At 33.9% G+C, this 18,205-nt stretch overlaps 1 protein-coding gene across 3 annotated transcripts in view; it reads left to right on the top strand.

Annotated features, from left to right (window-relative positions):
• The window catches only part of SYT1 (synaptotagmin 1), a 521,150-nt gene that overhangs the window by 243,854 nt on the left and 259,091 nt on the right, over positions 1–18,205 (top strand). The window lies entirely within an intron of this gene.

Below are 18,205 nucleotides of genomic sequence, written 5' to 3'. Positions count from 1 at the left end.
TCACTTTGGGGTCCAATGTGCCTTGGCGCAGCTCTGCCTTCACCAGCATCACCCAAGCATGCTGCATAGCTCTTTAGCCCACCCGTAGAAACAACATCCAGGATGTCTGTATTCTTAGTGGCAGGCCTCCAGCTTAAGGTAGCTCACAGCCTCATTCTTTTTTCACAGTCTGAGGTTGAAAAGCTTAAAGCTTGAACTTGGAGATAGGAATGAAGGGTAAACTGAGAGCCGAGAGCTTGAGAAAGCACTAATGGGAATGTCCAGAGAGTCACAAAGATCTAGCAATGAGGGAACTTTATTCTTGAACTTGCCAAGGTTCAAAAAGCCACAGATAACCATTGTCTGTTTCCCTACTCTGCCTTAATTTCCTTATCCAAGAATGATTTTCGACCATGACATTGAATAAATATCCATTTTTCTATGATGATTTGGGGAGGCACAAGATGAACTTCTGTTTCCTCTTAGATGTATGAATATAATGAATTATTCCATCATCATTTTTATTTCTATTGGACTTGAAAAATATTATGAGTAATAATTATCTAAGTACTCATCATTTATAGGTATAGCATCCATTTTTTTTTTTTTTTTTTTTAAGTTATTTATTTTTTTTTTTATTTTTTTTTTTATTTTGGTATATTATGGGGGTACAGATTTTAAGGTTTCAATAAATGCCCATTTCCCCCCCTCCCCCCAAAAGTCTGAGTCTCCATCATGACCATTCCCCAGATGGTGCACATCTCACTCACTATGTATGTATATACCCGCCCCCCTCCCCCCTCCCCCCTGCCCAATACCCTATTACTGTAGCACCTATGTGACCACTTAGGTGCTACTCAGTTAATACCAGTTTGCTGGAGAATATATCTGGTGCTTGTTTTTCCATTCTTGGGATACTTCACTTAGTAGTATGGGTTCCAGCTCTAACCAGGAAAATATAAGGTGTGCTATATCACCATTGTTTCTTAGAGCTGAATAGTACTCCATGGTGTACATATACCACATTTTATTAATCCATTCTTTGATTGATGGGCATTTGGGCTGTTTCCACAGCCTTGCAATTATGAATTGTGCTGCTATAAACATTCGAGTGCAGGTGTCTTTTTTGTAGAGTGTCACTGGATCATTTGGGTAGATCCACATGATCCTTTCAATAGATGCAGAAAAAGCTTTTGACAAAATTCAACACCCTTTCATGATACGAACACTTAAGAAAATAGGCATAGAAGGGACATACCTAAAAATGATACAAGCCATATATGACAGACCCATAGCCAACATCATACTGAATGGGGAAAGATTGAAATCATTCCCACTTAGAACTGGAACCAGACAAGGCTGCCCACTATCTCCACTTCTGTTCAACATAGTGCTGGAAGTCTTGGCTACAGCAATCAGACAGGAAAATGGAATCAAAGGTATCCAAATAGGGGCAGAAGAGATCAAACTTTCACTGTTTGCTGATGATATGATATTGTATCTAGAAAACCCCAAGGATTCAACCAAGAAACTCCTGGAACTGATCAATGAATTTAGTAAAGTCTCAGGATACAAAATCAATACACAGAAATCAGAGGCATTCATATACGCCAACAACAATCTAATTGAGAACCAAATCAAAGACTCAATTCCCTTCACAATAGCAACAAAGAAATTAAAGTACCTAGGAATATATTTAACCAAAGAGGTAAAAGACCTCTACAGGGAGAACTATGAAACACTGAGGAAGGAAATAGCAGAGGATGTAAACAGATGGAAATCCATACCATGCTCGTGGATCGGCAGACTCAATATCATCAAAATGTCTATACTACCCAAACTGATCTACAGATTCAATGCAATACCTATTAAAATCCCATCAGCATTCTTCACAGATATAGAAAAAATAATTTTACGCTTCGTATGGAACCAAAGAAGACCCCGAATATCAAGAGCAATTCTAGGCAACAAAAACAAAATGGGAGGCATTAATATGCCAGATATCAAACTATACTACAAAGCTGTAGTAATTAAAACAATATGGTATTGGCACAAAAACAGGAATATTGACCAGTGGAACAGATGTGAGAATCCTGATATTAAACCATCCTCATATAGCCATCTCATCTTTGACAAAGCAGACAAAAATATACGCTGGGGAAAAGAATCCCTCTTCAATAAATGGTGCTGGGAAAACTGGATAGCCACCTGTAGAAGGCTAAAACAGGACCCACACCTTTCACCTCTCACAAAAACCAACTCACGCTGGATAACAGACTTAAACCTAAGATATGAAACTATTAGAACTCTAGAGGAAAAAGTTGGAAACACTCTCCTAGACATCGGCCTGGGCAAAGAGTTTATGAAGAAGTCCCCAAAGGCAATCACAGCAGCAACAAAAATAAATAAATGGGACATGATCAAACTACAAAGCTTCTGCACAGCCAAAGAAATAGTCATGAAAGTAAACAGACAACCTACAGAATGGGAGAAAATTTTTGCATCCTATGCATCCGATAAGGGACTGATAACTAGAATATACTTAGAACTCACGAAAATTAGGAAGAAAAAATCAAATAACCCCATTAAAAAGTGGGCAAAAGACTTGAACAGAAATTTTTCTAAAGAAGACAGAAGAATGGCCAACAAACATATGAAGAAATGCTCAACATCTCTAATCATCAGGGAAATGCAAATCAAAACCACAATGAGATATCACTTAACCCCAGTGAGAATGGCCTTTATCAAAAAATCTCCAAACAATAAATGCTGGCGTGGTTGCGGAGAGAGAGGAACACTCCTACACTGCTGGTGGGACTGCAAACTAGTTCAACCTCTGTGGAAAGCAATATGGAGATACCTTAAAGCGATACTAGCATCCATTTTAATAGGACTTTTTGAGAAAAGCAAATGGCTACATCCTCTTTCTATAATATTTTTCTATTATTTCATGTTGTACCTATTCTCAAATATTTAAATAAGCCTCTACAAAAACCAAATCGTAGACTAAGTTACAGTTCTTGATGTTACTTGGTTTTGATTATTTCTCTCCCTGAGAAAGAAAACTTTGTCCTCGTTGGATTGCCCTGGGGGAAAGAATTATGTCACCACTAGATAACCCAGTGAACAGAATAACTAGGCCATCGAGCAGAATGAGTGACAGTGTTTCTATGCCTCCATTACCAAATTGTGCACAAAATATATCTACAATGGGTGCTGCCATGTATGCAGTGTATCAGGTGGGCTATGGATTGATAGGAAGAGACCAATGAACCTACAGAAAGTTCCTGCTTCATTTAGCAAATATGCTGAAATTAATGAAAATGTGGTGGCTCCCCACAGTAGGAGCTGATAGGCAGCATATGGTTTTCCTCTTGCCCCTGGGTTCCCTGAGGGGCACACAGCTGCCGGAGCCTCACTTCATCCTGAGAAGGCCCTGCTGGAGTGGAAAATATAGCCAAGTTCTTGCTATGCCACAGTCTTTCAAAATATGGGGCACATATAACATTCCAGTGGAACTCTGATGAATGATCTATGTGCTTCCACTTAGAGAACATGTACTAACTTCATACTCTACATATTCTTCTACAAAATCTGCAAACAAAAAGTCCATATCCTCTTGTGGTAAAGAAAGCAGAGTCAGGCTTCCCTTTACAGTATATCTGCCTTTAGAATTCTGGTGTCCGTAAAAATTATTTTCTAATAGTACACTCCTTGATATAGACTTGGTATACACTTACCTGGGTGCTTTCAATATATAGTTTGGTCTGAAGATACTAACAGATACACTTCTCTGAAGTATATTATCCTTACTGTGTGCAAAGTTAAGTGTTTATTGAAGTCTTAGAGCAAATGAGTGAGTTAGAAACCAGGTCTACCTGACTTAGGAAAAACTGTATGCTTTGTTACCATGCAGGGTTCTTGCAGATTGCATGCATCAGGTTCAATACTCACTCATTGTCTTTGGAGATAGGCCCCAAGAATTGTTATTTTTAGAAGCTCCCAGTTGACTCATGCATACTAAAGTTTGGAAATCATTGCTTTAATGACTGCATCCTGGTTGCACTGACTCCTTTATAATTAGGAGTTCTGATTGTCTTAGGAAGAGAAGCCTAGAGGTTAAGATGTTGCTAGCATCAGATACTACACATCAGTTAAAAGAACTGAAGTGGATCTGTGTATTATCAACATTTGAGTGGAAAAAGCAAGTTGCACAATAATATATATTACATATGTATGTATATATTCTGAAATTATTTCTTTAACATTAAAAAGCACACAATGCGCTACTTGATTGCTTATAGAGACAGAAATGTGTGTAAGTAGTACTAAAACATGGACATACACACACACAAAAGGATGTACTGGCAGCAGAGCCATACAGTGCAAGGGAGTAAATTTCCTAAGTGTTCATCATGAAAAATTCATGCCAGGTTTTCCCCTGCTTTCTATCTTGAGTTTTGTTAAAATAAAAACTATTTTTATCTGTGGAAACAAGCATGTATGATATCTGTTTCTTTTCAAATATCAAAGTTCTATACCATTTTTCATTCAGCAAGTATTTATTTTGCCCTTTCATATGATGTTTATTCATCCTCATTCCCTACTTCATACCAGCTTTATCTGATCAAATTCAATCCATACATTGGTACATTAATCTAGTATTTATATTTCATCTCATTCCTAACTTAGGCCTAAGAAATTTTATATTCAAATATCTTGTGACACTCTGTGGATTCCTTATTTCTTCAAAATTGTACTCCTTTGGAAATGTTTAAATAATGCATACTTGTATCTTTGCTATATCTTAAGTTTATTACTTACATAATACATTACATATATAAGACATGCTAGAATGGATGGTTTAACAAAAATAAGCTATTTGTTTTCATTTCACATGTATTATTGTGATTATATGTTAACACATTTGAAAAACATGAGAAATATATTGTAGTTAAATTGTTTTGCATTTCATAGTCCAAACAAGTAAAACTAATGTTGTTCTAGCATTTGTCAATGATAAAAAGATCTTGTCAAATAATTGTGGCAAAGATTGAAAATATCCAGATTAGTAATGATTATTTGCATATGGAAGACCAGGTATTATCTACTAAAAAATATATTAAAAAATATATATATATAAACTACTATTTAGAAATATTCTACTTGTCATAAATAATTTGGGCCCAGGGTATGATATTCACTGCTTCTAATGCTCTCATAATTTTTTTGTATCTCATTGAGCCCATATTTCCTAAAGAGCATCATGGGGCCATAAGACCACATTGCATTAGGATGCATAATTCATTAGGTTAAACAGCATATGTCACTGACTTGGGTTTCTTTCTTCAGGGTGCTGCCGAAGTGCATCAGGACCCAGTTTAACTACCAGCAGTTTGAGATGCATAATTAGCATATTGTTTCTCAGGGAATGCCCTTGAATGCGCTTAAGTAGCTGTCTTGTATGAGGCGTGAGCAGAATTGCTAAAACCCAGAGAAGAAACAGGTCCCAGCACCATGCAATAATTCTGTGTGGCTGTTCCTACTTTGCTGTCTCAGGAAAGCTCCTCAGGAAATGTCAGGATCATTGCTGAGTGATTAGCACATAGACAGTGCGGGCCAGTGTTACACTTGGGACACATCACTCACTCATGTTACAGCATACCTGCGCAGAATTCCAAAGCCGGGGACCCCGTGGTGCCAGGTAAGCATCTCGCCTTCACTAATAATACTCTATAGTTACTGCTGAGAAATTATTGAGAAGTTAAGCTATGACTTCTCTGCCACAGCTTAAAGATTTACATTATTCACCTTTGAGGAGATGGGACTTAACTATATTCACTTCTCTGGAAGAGACTAATGATAGAAATGAATACAGGGCTAGCTGGGGTATATAAACTGAAAATGTGGCCAGAAAAAAAAGAAAGAAAAACAAATCAACCTCCATGTGGACCAACCATAAGAGACTTAGCAATATGACTTTTTATTAATCTCACATGCCAGGAAAAATAATCCCTTAGATAGATGGAATGGGCTATTTCCATTTGGCAAAATGCTTACAGGTGGAGAAAAATTTAATCAATCAAATGCAAACATTAGTAAAATGAGGAGAAATAAGAAACTAAGTATATCACAATTTCATATGAATTTTCATTTGTCTTTTGAGTCGTAGAATAAAATGGCTGTCACTGCTTTTAATCACTCGAGAACCAGAATTCTTTTCAGACTTCTTTCACTTATTGTTGAATATGCCTGTATGTGAGGCCTCCAGTGTTCTGAAACAGAGAATAGTTTATTTATGGGATTTGTGTCAGCTGCAAAATGCCTGGAGGAATATAACTTTTGTTTACAGAAAACTGAAATAGGCATAGTAGAAATATCTCCCTACATCTCCAGTGCATTTAAGGCAGAGGGTCAAGAACAAGTTGTCCTCAGACAAGTGAGAAGCAGACATAATAACAAAAACTTCAAATCCTAAATTATCTTCGGGTAACCTTCCAGGTCTATGATTCTGAGAAAATCTTACTTTTAAAATAAGATGGATTATTAGGAATAATGAGTAATATACAGTTTTCTCTGATAATACTCCAAAATGAGTTCTTAAGAGCAGATCCTGTTAAAATCTTTTCATGTTGCCAGGAGCAATTGTTACCATAGGAACAAGGATACTAGTAAGCATCACTTACATATACATAGCACGTAACCCAGAAAGTAATTTAATTAAAATACCTTTAAAATCACATACTCTTGTCTTTTGCAGTATTTTTGTGTGAGTAGTACAACTTATTAAGCCCTCTTTTAGGCAAGCATATGTAAATTTGCTCACCGGTAGCTTTCAGGAGTTTATATCCTCTCCCACTTTGTTACATTGAAGTTTTGTATTTCTTTGACATATAAGAAAAAAAGCTTTATTATTTTGAGCTCAACTGTCATTTTTATAGGGAACACTGAACCACAGCAGTGGTGAGTGCTCAGTCCTGACGGGCTGCCATAATCGAATAAGAAAATCAAAGAAAACATTGACACTGCTGCTGATTTAAATCATGCTTCATCCGCAATCCAGTTGTTTTATCTTGAGTATTATTTTGAAAACACAAAATAAGAACTAGTAGCCGTCCTCAAATTCCTTAAAACATTCTTTTTCTACTTTTTGATTAAAAATCACATTCTCTGGTCAAACTGAAAAGAGTTCAGCTTAAGCCACTTTGAGAAATGCCCGTCCACCTTCCCCCTTAAAAGAAGAATTAATAAAACTATATTACACAGATATTGATTACAGGCCCATGGTTTGCAGTTCCGAGAATATGCTAGCTCAGGTGATAGATCTCTCTAAAATCAAAAGCTAGAAGTCTGAATGCAGGATTTAAAGTGTTAACACATTGTCAGAAAACAGGCTGGGAGAAGCGTTCCTATGCTGTGATTGTGGATCTGGCAATGCTTGTGGCAGAGCACCAAGCTTATTTGTCCTGCATCCCAAAAGCAGACAGGAAAAGCAGAGTTAATAACACCTGCTAACAAGAATTATGCATCCAACAGTATATACAAGGTACTGCTTTTTGTGTATAAAAAACAGATATCAGTCCTAGGACACAAATTGAATCCCTTCCCTAGCATTCTTCAGTAAGACAGTTCTTCCTGATGACTCACTTAGCAGTCTTCTGAGCCCACACTGGGAGAAGGGAAAGCTTCTGACTTTCTGTGTGAAGACCTTTTCCAAGAGTACCTAGAACCCCGGCATTCATGGCCCAGGTTGCACAGTTCCCTTTGACAAACAACTGAGCTGGACAGCACCAGGAGGTGGTCCTTGCAACAAGACCTTTCATCTGGGACTGTCATTGCAATTGTTGACCCAACGCTAGGAAGACCAGAATATCTCTCAAACCTCTTCATACCCTGGCTCATTTAGTTTAAGAGAATCTTGTTTCCCAAGGAATTAGCTATGGGATACACTTCTAATAAGGTTTTTATTTTAAACTACCAATAATTCTATTTTACCTTTCCAGGGAAGAAATACCCTTCTATCCATCTGCACCACCAAAGTCAAAACACTGTTTCATACTATTTAGCTGTAGCCTGAAGGCACTTTCTCAGTTTTGCATCATGTTAGTGTTCTTCATCACATCCAGGGCTTGGTAATCAAGAGTATCAGAGTCTGACCTTGCCTGGGCTACTTTGCTCTCCCTACAGGCATCATAGAAAGAACAAGCACTTTGGTATTAGTAACTCTATAAGCCTCAGTTTCCATATATAGAAAATAAAGGATATAACTTTACTCTAAAGTATTAGAATATTTATAAGGATTAAGCCAGATAATGTATATAAAGGTGCATTATAGATACAGTTTCTGGAATATATTAATCGTAACTCTTGAATAGATGATAGCTTTTGCCATTATATTACCCGCAGAACTTGTTAAGAAGGAAGTTAGACTAATATCCCTAATTGTGATCATTTTATTTGGGTTTGTTTTACAACTCACTTCTCTTTGTGATTGTCATTTGTGGATCTTTCACTTTGAAATCTAAAATTAATTCAAGTTCCAGGTTGGTGTTTTTCACACTTGATAAAAGGGATATGCCTGTGGGACAATAAATACATTATTAACAAAATGCTGCTTTAGAGGCAATGAGAGAATTTATTCACCACAATTCAAGTAGTGCAATGTAGAGAAATCATAGGTCATAGAAACCAGAAGTAAAAAATGCCTGACAAGTCAGAAATTCTACTCACCTGCCTTCTACCCTCAGGGATGTTGTCCACTCTTTTCTAATGTCCCAAGTGATGACCTATTTATTTTAAAAACTACATAATAATTAATTTCACTGTCAACCTTTCCTGATACTCAAGTCAAATTGTACATTTTCATTCATTCCATTCTGTTATTTCCAATTATGACCCATAGCATTCCCAAGATTTATAATTCTGCCTTTCAGGCTTCCTTTTGTTAGATAGCTAGTCTAGTCATTTTTTAAAAAAAAAACTCATGATTTCCTAAAGTTTTTCTCTCGTTTATTTTTTTCCTTTGATCAAAGCACCAGTTCTTATTTACATCTTATTATAATGGAATTTTTTAACTCTCACTGCTTATTAATGTAAGGTTTTTTAAATTCCTACTTTTCATTAGATTTCCTCAAAAGACAATTGAACCTTATTCCTTTCATTGTGTTGGCACTTCCTTATTTTAACTATTTTCTGTAATTTTCAATTTTATTGAAACCATTTTAGATCCTTATAGATGGATACAAAACAAGGACTCCTAAGACACAAATGTACACATACATGGCATATTATGTCAGAGCTCTTTTGGAATAGAAACCATGTCATGCAAGTCTATTTTGTGCTTACACTCACATAGCAAAGTGTTTTGCACATAACAGTTGCTCACTAAATGTTTGTTAAATTGAATTTTCTTTTTACATAGCAAGTTGAAATAAAAGAAATAATAACTTTCTTGAGACTTGAAAGTAAACTTGTGAACTTTACTAAATTAAAAAGAAAGCAGTTTTAGAGAAACGTTTTAAGTCAAACAATCTACAAGATAATTAAAAAGTAAGATTCAATTAAATTCAACTTTTAGGTTGCTGTATAAAAATTAGCTACAAAATTACAAGCAATAAAACTACCATGAAGTCATCAAAAGGTATAACTAACGGCATCTGAAGAAAATATTTCTGTAAGCTTTATATACAGGTTACTGTTTTATTAGTATTTATTTCTCCTCTCAATTACCTCTTTTTTTCTTACTCTGTTTCTTATTTTCTTAAAGCCCTTTGTCACAGGCATTCTTGGACATGCCCCAATACTGAATTTCAGTGTCAATTTCATATTTTTTTTATTCAATTTCCCATGTCACCTTCCAGATGAATATTTTAGACTTTTAAATAAGCCTACTTAATGGATACTATTATAAATCACTTTGTATGGATTATATCCTTGTTTATACTCTGATAAAACCTTGTATTCTTCATATAATCTATTACAAAGGTAATTATGCAATTATTAGTTTAATGTCTGAGTCTTCAGCTAAATTGTAGGCTCCATGAAGGGAATAGCAATATCTGTCTTGTTCAATACTATATCTCTATTTCTACTCACTACTATATATCTAGCACAAGTATTTGGCATTTAATAGTGATATAATAAATACTCACTGACCAAAAGAAGAAATGGATGAATGGACGGATACAATTTTATTGTGATAAAACATTCATTAGTCTAAGCAATTGAATTCATCTATGCACACCTTCATTGTTTAGCAAAATATTCAGTATTCCTTCTATAGTGATGAATTACCTAGGAATACATAAACTTACCTTTGGTTCATCTACATACAAAGAATTGCTAGTGGTATTTCCCGTGCTGCCCTTAACAAAGGTATTGGTTGGGCAGAATTTACTGGATTTCCTGCTGAAGCCATTTCTCACCATTAAAACTACATTCTCCTAATGCAGAAGTCTGCAGTAGGGAGACAGAAGCTGCTGGAGTGAACTAAATTGTACTTTAAGAAAGAAAAATGTGGGCTTGGAATTAATAGAAAGTAAAAGATCATTTTTATAATAATAACCAAAAACATGTAAATTAACTCAAGTATCAGTTATTTTGGTTAAACATCATTACAGCTGTTGGTATCCAGAGGATGAAAACACTGGATGATATAATTGCTTACATTTTAAGTTTGGAAGGAGATTTCTTTATTAAATAGGAAAATTCCAATTATAGGAATAAACATATACATGTTTACTATGTGACTTGTTGCATATGTTTGTTTTATTGATAATACCTATATTGTATTTAGTAAGCTCAACACTAAAAACAACCATAATCTTTCTGCATATTTTCCACTGCAATGCCCAAGTCACCTGCGGCCTCTCCACACTCTGTGTTTTTGGAATTTCTTTTCTCAATATTTATTTCATCAATTTGCTAATCATTGATTTCAGATTCTATAGAATAATCTCTGCTCTAAAAAATATCAAGACCTTATCTGCTTGTTTCTAGTCTTCCCTCAAATGCTTTAAATGGTAACAAATCCACTTAGTATTCTGGAATGTGTACTATATATGCCTAATAATAGATTATCCAATTTTCTAAATCTACATAGCTTGAGTCATCTTCATTAAATATATATTTTTTCCATATATATTATTTTATTTCAGAATATTACGGGGTACAAATGTTTAGGTTACATATATTGCCTTTGTCCCCCGCCAAGTCAGAGGTGCAAGCATATCCATTACCTAGACAGTGTGCACTGGAGCCATTAGGTGTGAATATACACATCCCCTCTTCCCCCCTCCTACCTTTATTTAGAATGTTAGCACTTTTTGCAAAAAATGAGCTAGTAAAGTTTATCATTTTGCTAGACATGAATTTTAAACATCACAATTTCTATAACTTATCAAAAATATTCAAATTAAGGTTTATTTGTATGAGATTCTTTTTATGCTTTTAAACAAAATCATTTTCTATATATCAAGAACTATTTAGCCATACTAAACACAAGCTATGCAATAATTAGTAATAGCTAACATGTGTATGTGCTTACAATGTGAAAAACATCATTACCATTCTTAATTTTTTAAATGTATTAAAATGTGCTACTCATGGCAATAACTTCAATGAGATTGGCACCATTATCAACAGCCTTGTTTTACAAATGTGTAAATAGAAGCAAAAATGGTTTGAGGAACTTCCTCAACATAACTTAGCCAATGATTCAAATCTAAATAGCTGGACCCCAGAGCCCAAGCTTTAAACAATTTTGCTATCTACATGGTGTTTTAGGTCCTGTGGAAGAGAGGGAAAAGGAAATTGCCAAAAAGCAAAAAGTTAACAAGCATGATAACAAAACAGAAACCACTTCAGACTTCAAGGCAAATTTAATCATGAGAGAATACTGTACACTCTCAGCCAAGTACACCATCCTCACTTGCACACTTTAAAGTACACTGCAAGTCACAAGACAATGTAAATTAACATTTTCATAGGAAACAGTCCATCAGAAGGGCTGGAAACTAACATAGAGATTGTCAGCTATATGTCAGGTTCTTTCCTTACGCTATGTTTTATAATCTTCCTCACTTTATAGAAGAGAAAAGTGAGTTTTAAGGAAGTTCAATACTTTTGAGAGGTCCGCACAGATGATTATGAAAGTCCTGGAATCCAAACTGAGCTCTGACTCTCTGACTTCGGAGCCCTTCACACCACCATACCCCATAGCACAGAGGCCATAAACTGAACTGCTAGTCTGAAATGCTAATATACTCCAGAAACTTCTCTCAGAAGCCAACAAGGAGACACTAATAATAATAAAAAAAAATGGTCTATACTTCAATTCTGGAAAATAATAAACTTTAAAATAAAGCCTTATGAAGTGATACAGTGGAGAAATGATCAGTCTGTTGAAATTCATCAGAGAATGTCTTCTGCAGGTTTTTATATCTGACCTGGGTTTTTAAAAAAATGTAAAATGTGTCTACAAGGTAAATGAGATAGAAAGGCTAAACAGCATATATCTACTTTAAAAAATAAATCTCCAGAATTTAAATATTGTTTATAAACTGAATCTTTGCAATCATCACCAAAAATTAAGCTGTCTACTCTTTAATATTTGCTCACTCCCTCTACCTCTCAGGTAATATCCTATTTATTTTTAGCTATTATCTTCTTTAGTCCCTAAGTATATGAAAAGAAAACAAAGGCCTTTAACAAATGCCTTATAATTTTAGTGTTCCCCAATTGCAGATTTCCATGAAAATTAAAAGACTAAGAAAGGAATATAGGTGTATTTACTTGAAGGTTTACAGCCTGGTTTTGTTCTAGACCTACACTGAATTTTTTAATACCTTTGTGAATTTTGAAACTGGAGGAAAGAGTGTTATAATGCTCATTGCGATGATTATAACATAGGTTTAGACAGTTTTAAGTGGGCTTTGTGAGGTTAAACCATATTACAGACCTTAAATTCAATGGTTTGTCAATAACTATGTTTCTTAAATTAAATTATTCAATGCCATACACTAGTAGCTAATAATCAACTTGAACAGCCCCATCACACTGATTCAAAATATATAATCTGATACAAAGGAACAGTTAATGGCTTAAGAGTTTATGAACATCTATGACATTATGTATAGGGAAAAATACGATATTATCAATCCTTTGGTATTTTAATTTTAAATCCTTTAGTATTTATAAGTCTGGCTGAGGGTCAAACTTAAAATTTTTCAAGGATGTATAAAGGGATTCATATTTTGTGAAGTAGCAATGAATTCCAACACTAACATATAATTGATTTGAAATAGGAACTTTTGATGCCACATCTGGAGAAGAGAATAATGTAATCCACAACAGGTAGTAATTACTGAGGGTAATTGTAATGCAGCTTGAGTTGTAAACATTAATGAAAAAAAAAGATTTTTGAGCAAATAAAATCCTAAGCATCAAAAGGACAAAAAGTTTGTGATAAATGGTTCATTTAGGCATGCAGTGCTGTGTGGGCAAAATTGGATTGCAATCATAGCCATTTCAAAAAATGAAAACATTAGGAGAAAAGAAAATTGGACAGAAATGGCATGGAAATTACAGCCTTTGATCCATTCTGAAGAACCTTTTTTTGAAGCATCATCATGAGTGGGCAGCAAACTCCTTCCAGTCTCCTGTTTAAAACCTTATGAAACCTTGGAGACCGTGAGATAGAAATAATCAATTGGGGACAGACAATGGAAATACATTTCACTGATAATCTGTGTTTTTTCTTTTTCATGAAATTGCATGTAATTAATTTCACTATTAAACTCATATTTGATTTTCAAATTGGCACTTCTAATTTCAGGAGAAAGTCCTTCCTGAACCATTCTTGACCTTTTCAACTAATGACCAGTTATTAGGTACACACTTCATGATAACTAATACAAAGATGGCACAATTTCACAAAAATAGAGTTTTTTAATGGTTTTAGTGCTATGTCATTGAGAATATCGTGAGTCCAAGAATCATACCAGGAATAATAATACATACCTTAAAGCACAAATAAACACTATACTATGGAAACAGATCTTTGGCTATTACAAATGATGCACTATAGTTTCCAAAGACATGCAGTGCTAGATCTGTATTTGCAAAAACTAAATTAATTCCTACAGCTTTGAAACAATAATGATAATAGACTTGTTCAATCACTATGAAAATGCCTGTAATTTGACTCTACAACATTAAAATTTGAAATTACTCATTGGCTTTCTTTATTAAATACCAGTAATTAGTCATTTAATAAGGTTTTTTAACCTATATTGTTAAATCCAGGTTTTTAAATTGTCTTCCAATAATCATTTAAATTAGTTCTTGTATATAAAACTATTTTAGGTTATTATCTTAAAGAGAATGTTACACCCTGATGGTAAAAAAAAGAATTTATTGGCAAATAAGTATGAGAATATTACTTTACATTTCAGTAAATAGCAGCATTAATTTTTTGAGAGGACTATTTAAATAAGATTTGCAATGCCTAAAGCAAAATCTAGATTTATTTTCTTATTTTATCTGACTTGACTACATTCTGTTTTCATTAACATTTTCTATTTGACCTTTTGAATTATAGACCCCTTCTAACCTAAAAAGATATTGTTATGAAAGAAGAATGTATCTGTTTGTTTTATATCTTTCAGTGAATGTTGGTTTTATTGCTATTTGAAAATATTATTTTAAAATATAGTAGTGTGAAGTTTCAAATAAAATGACTGAAATATGGTGTTTGGGGTCAATATTTTAATTCTACTGTGGGTAAAGTAGTTCCTTTCTAATATCTATTAATCTGTAAATAATTTCTATAAGTAAAATTAACCATTTGTCTTACCCTTGTATGGTTCTAATGATAATTTTTCTAAATTATCTTAAGTAATATTTAGTAACATAAAATAATTTTCTAAATAGAGTTTTTCTTAGATCATTGCAACATACATGTTTTTAATCTGAAAGCAATAAAAATCCTTGACCTTGCCCTTGAAAATGCATAGTCTAATAGAAAAGATTGATAAGTGACAAATTTAAAAAAGTATGATGAGTGCTATAAGGGAGGTGTTTAAACATCACTGCCTCGGGGACTGCCAAACTAGATTATTTCCCCTTATAACATATTGTCTTAGCACATTGAACTTTCCATTTTAAAATACTTTACATTCTATATGGCAATTATCTTTATCAGTCTGTGTTCATCTTGGGCTATAGAGATGTAAATATGAAAAAAAAAGGAGAGGAAAATAGATTAAAAAAATCTGTCTTCATGATAGACTATAAACTCCACAAGAGCCTGTACCTTCTCTTGTGCTCACCATATATCTTAAGTGCCTAGCATCATTTCTAACACAGAGTAGCTCCTTTATACATTCTTACTGAATAAATGAATGAATGAAAGGTATAAAAGGATATTCTGTTATAGCTCAAATCAAACCATTGTTTTAATTTTTATTGTGAATTGATAATTTTATGTATTTATGAGGTGCAATGAGATGTTTTGATATTTGTATATATCATAGGATAATAAAATCCAGCTAATTAATATATCCATCACGTCATATGTTTAATGTTTTTATGGTTAGAACACTTAAAATCTACTCTTCTTAACAATTTCAAACCATATAGGACACTATTTTTAACTATAGTCACCAATAGATGAATGGATAAAGATAATGTAATATATATACACAACAGAATACTATTCAGCCATAAAAAGGAAATTCTATCATCTGCAACAACATAGATAAAGCTAGAAGATGTTATTCTAAGTAAAATAAGCCAGGCACAGAGAAACAAATATTGCATGGTCTGACTTATATATGGAATCTGAAGAAGTTGAACTCATAGAAGTAGGAAGTAGCATGGTGGTTGCCAAACGCTAGTGGAGAGTGGTGGGGAGTTGGGGAGATTTGGGTCGTGGTAGAAACTTTCAGTTAGACAGAAGGAATAAGTTTTTAAGATCTATTGCACAGGATGGTGACTATAGTTAATAACAATGTATTGTATATTTCATATCAACCATTTTTAAATGAACTGAATTAAGTCATAAAGGAAAGTCCAGATGAATATGGTAAGAGAGGGCACAAAAGACAAGATAAGACTCATACAAGGCACAGAGGTGAGAAAAAGCACAGAGAAATTACTATCAACTGCAAGGAATCTGGAATGACTACAGCATTCATAGAAGTTGTGAAACAGTAGTGTTGCATAATATTTGTTGAGATATTATTTTGCATTTTGATCTTAACCATCTCCTTCATTTCAAACAAGGGAAAACCATTTCTTGCCTAAGGGGATTTTCATTCAAGGGAAGAAAGGAGGAACAGCCAGAAGTCAATGGCACTTACTGTTTTTGATAAGAGTTTAAAACACATTGAAAACATATGCAAAAATGGCCAGAAAAGGAATCTAAAGGGAAGTATGATTTTAAGCACAAGGAGAAATACGAAGAGAGACTCCTTGAGAAGGTTTTACTAAGAGCAGAGCTTTCCTTTTAGGCCTAAACTATGGAAATTAATTTACTAGTGGTACTTTATAAAAAGCAAGAAAATGTAAAAAAAAAAAAAAAAAGAAGAAGAAGTAGGAGAAATTTAGACCTAGGAGAAACTTTAGGTTTCATCCAGCCTTCAGTCTGAAAGATAAACCACGTTAATCTGGACAAGACACTACACACATCTATTTCCCAAGTTTTCATTAATGGCCCTAAGACAACCAAATATAAAAGGCATTAAATTCAAAAAGAAGCCTCACTAGGAGGGTGAGGGAGATGTGGCTAGGTGCCAGCCCAGGAACTGGATACTAGCAAAATCAATTAATTTCCCAGATTTCTCAGTTTTTTGAGAAAATTAAAAGCTTTAAACTTGATAATACTCATGATCCCTATAACCAATAGGATACCAATCAGCCCAAATTCACTCGTTTCAAATTTGACAATAAACTTATGCCTGTAGGTAAATTTCATCAAATGTATAGGTAGAAGGAAAATCCATTGACTATGCTAGTAAACTCTGTCCTGTTTCACTATCTAAAAGAAAAATTGAGCTACAATTTTAGTGGTGTATAGGTTACTCTGATGCAATCTATGTTATAAAAAATGTACCACTATGATTAAACACTCAGTTGATGAACAATAGAAACACATTAATTATGACTGGAAAAAAATAAATATAAGCAAAGAAGAGATAATACATTTTATATACAAAGTATCCTGCCATAGGAGAAAGTTGAAACCAACTGTGTAGCAGTGATAATCCTTCTTTTATTGTAATGGTGTTATTTTGAAATGCTTTTATTTAGTAGACTTCATAGATGATAATCTCTCTGGCATGAAAATCATTCAATTGTTATCAAAATTTCTTGGGAAATTATGAAAGTTCATAGGTCTTTACTTAAAATGAGTCATTACAACAGTGCTATTTTTCTTTCTATGGTCTGTCTGCACATGTATTCAATTAGACTTTTGAAGTTCAGAAATAAAGTCAAGTTGAGTATTTACCAGTTGGATATAAAAGATGTAGCACCTGTAAATTACTCTTGCTAATAATATTGTCTCAGTTTTATAGTCAAGGACTCTGATGTTCAGAAAGATTAAAGAACTTATAAATATCAGGCAAATTTTAATTGGCAAATCTGAGAATTGAGCCCTTGACTTTATAAACTGATGTCCTTATTGTATCATAGACTCTTCAACTACCTTCTGCCAATCATTCGTGTGAAGTAGGCTGAGATTCATGCACTTATGTAAATAGTAACCTGATTCATGGTTAAATTTCTGTGCTGTAACTCAGAGTTAAAATATTCAGATGTATGTTAAGCAGTCACTAAAGAGCTCAGAGTGGAGAGATTACCAAGAAAGCTATTTAGTTTAAACTACTATTTTAGTTTAGTTAAATGTTACCTTGAAATATTGGTTAACTGAGTACTTACTGCATTGTTCTGAGAACTTTACAGGTGGGAATTTATTTAATCCTCAGAACAACTGTATAGCATAGATGCATGCTATAGATACTTTTTAAAAATTTATTTAACAAATGAGGAATCTGAGGGACAGAGAAGTTAAATACCTTGACAAGGTCAATAGCTTGTATGTTTGTGGGCTAGGTTATAAACACTTCAGAGTCCATGCTATACACCATTTGAAGGTAGAGATAAGAGGAGAAAAGATCAAAATATTTTATTCAATCATTACTTGCATAGTACACTTTGATGGGAA

This window comes from Microcebus murinus, chromosome 10 (assembly GCF_040939455.1).
Source record: "Microcebus murinus isolate Inina chromosome 10, M.murinus_Inina_mat1.0, whole genome shotgun sequence".
NCBI lineage: Eukaryota > Metazoa > Chordata > Mammalia > Primates > Cheirogaleidae > Microcebus > Microcebus murinus.
Note: the sequence above shows the minus strand (reverse complement) of the source record. Positions and strands in the feature narration are given on the sequence as shown.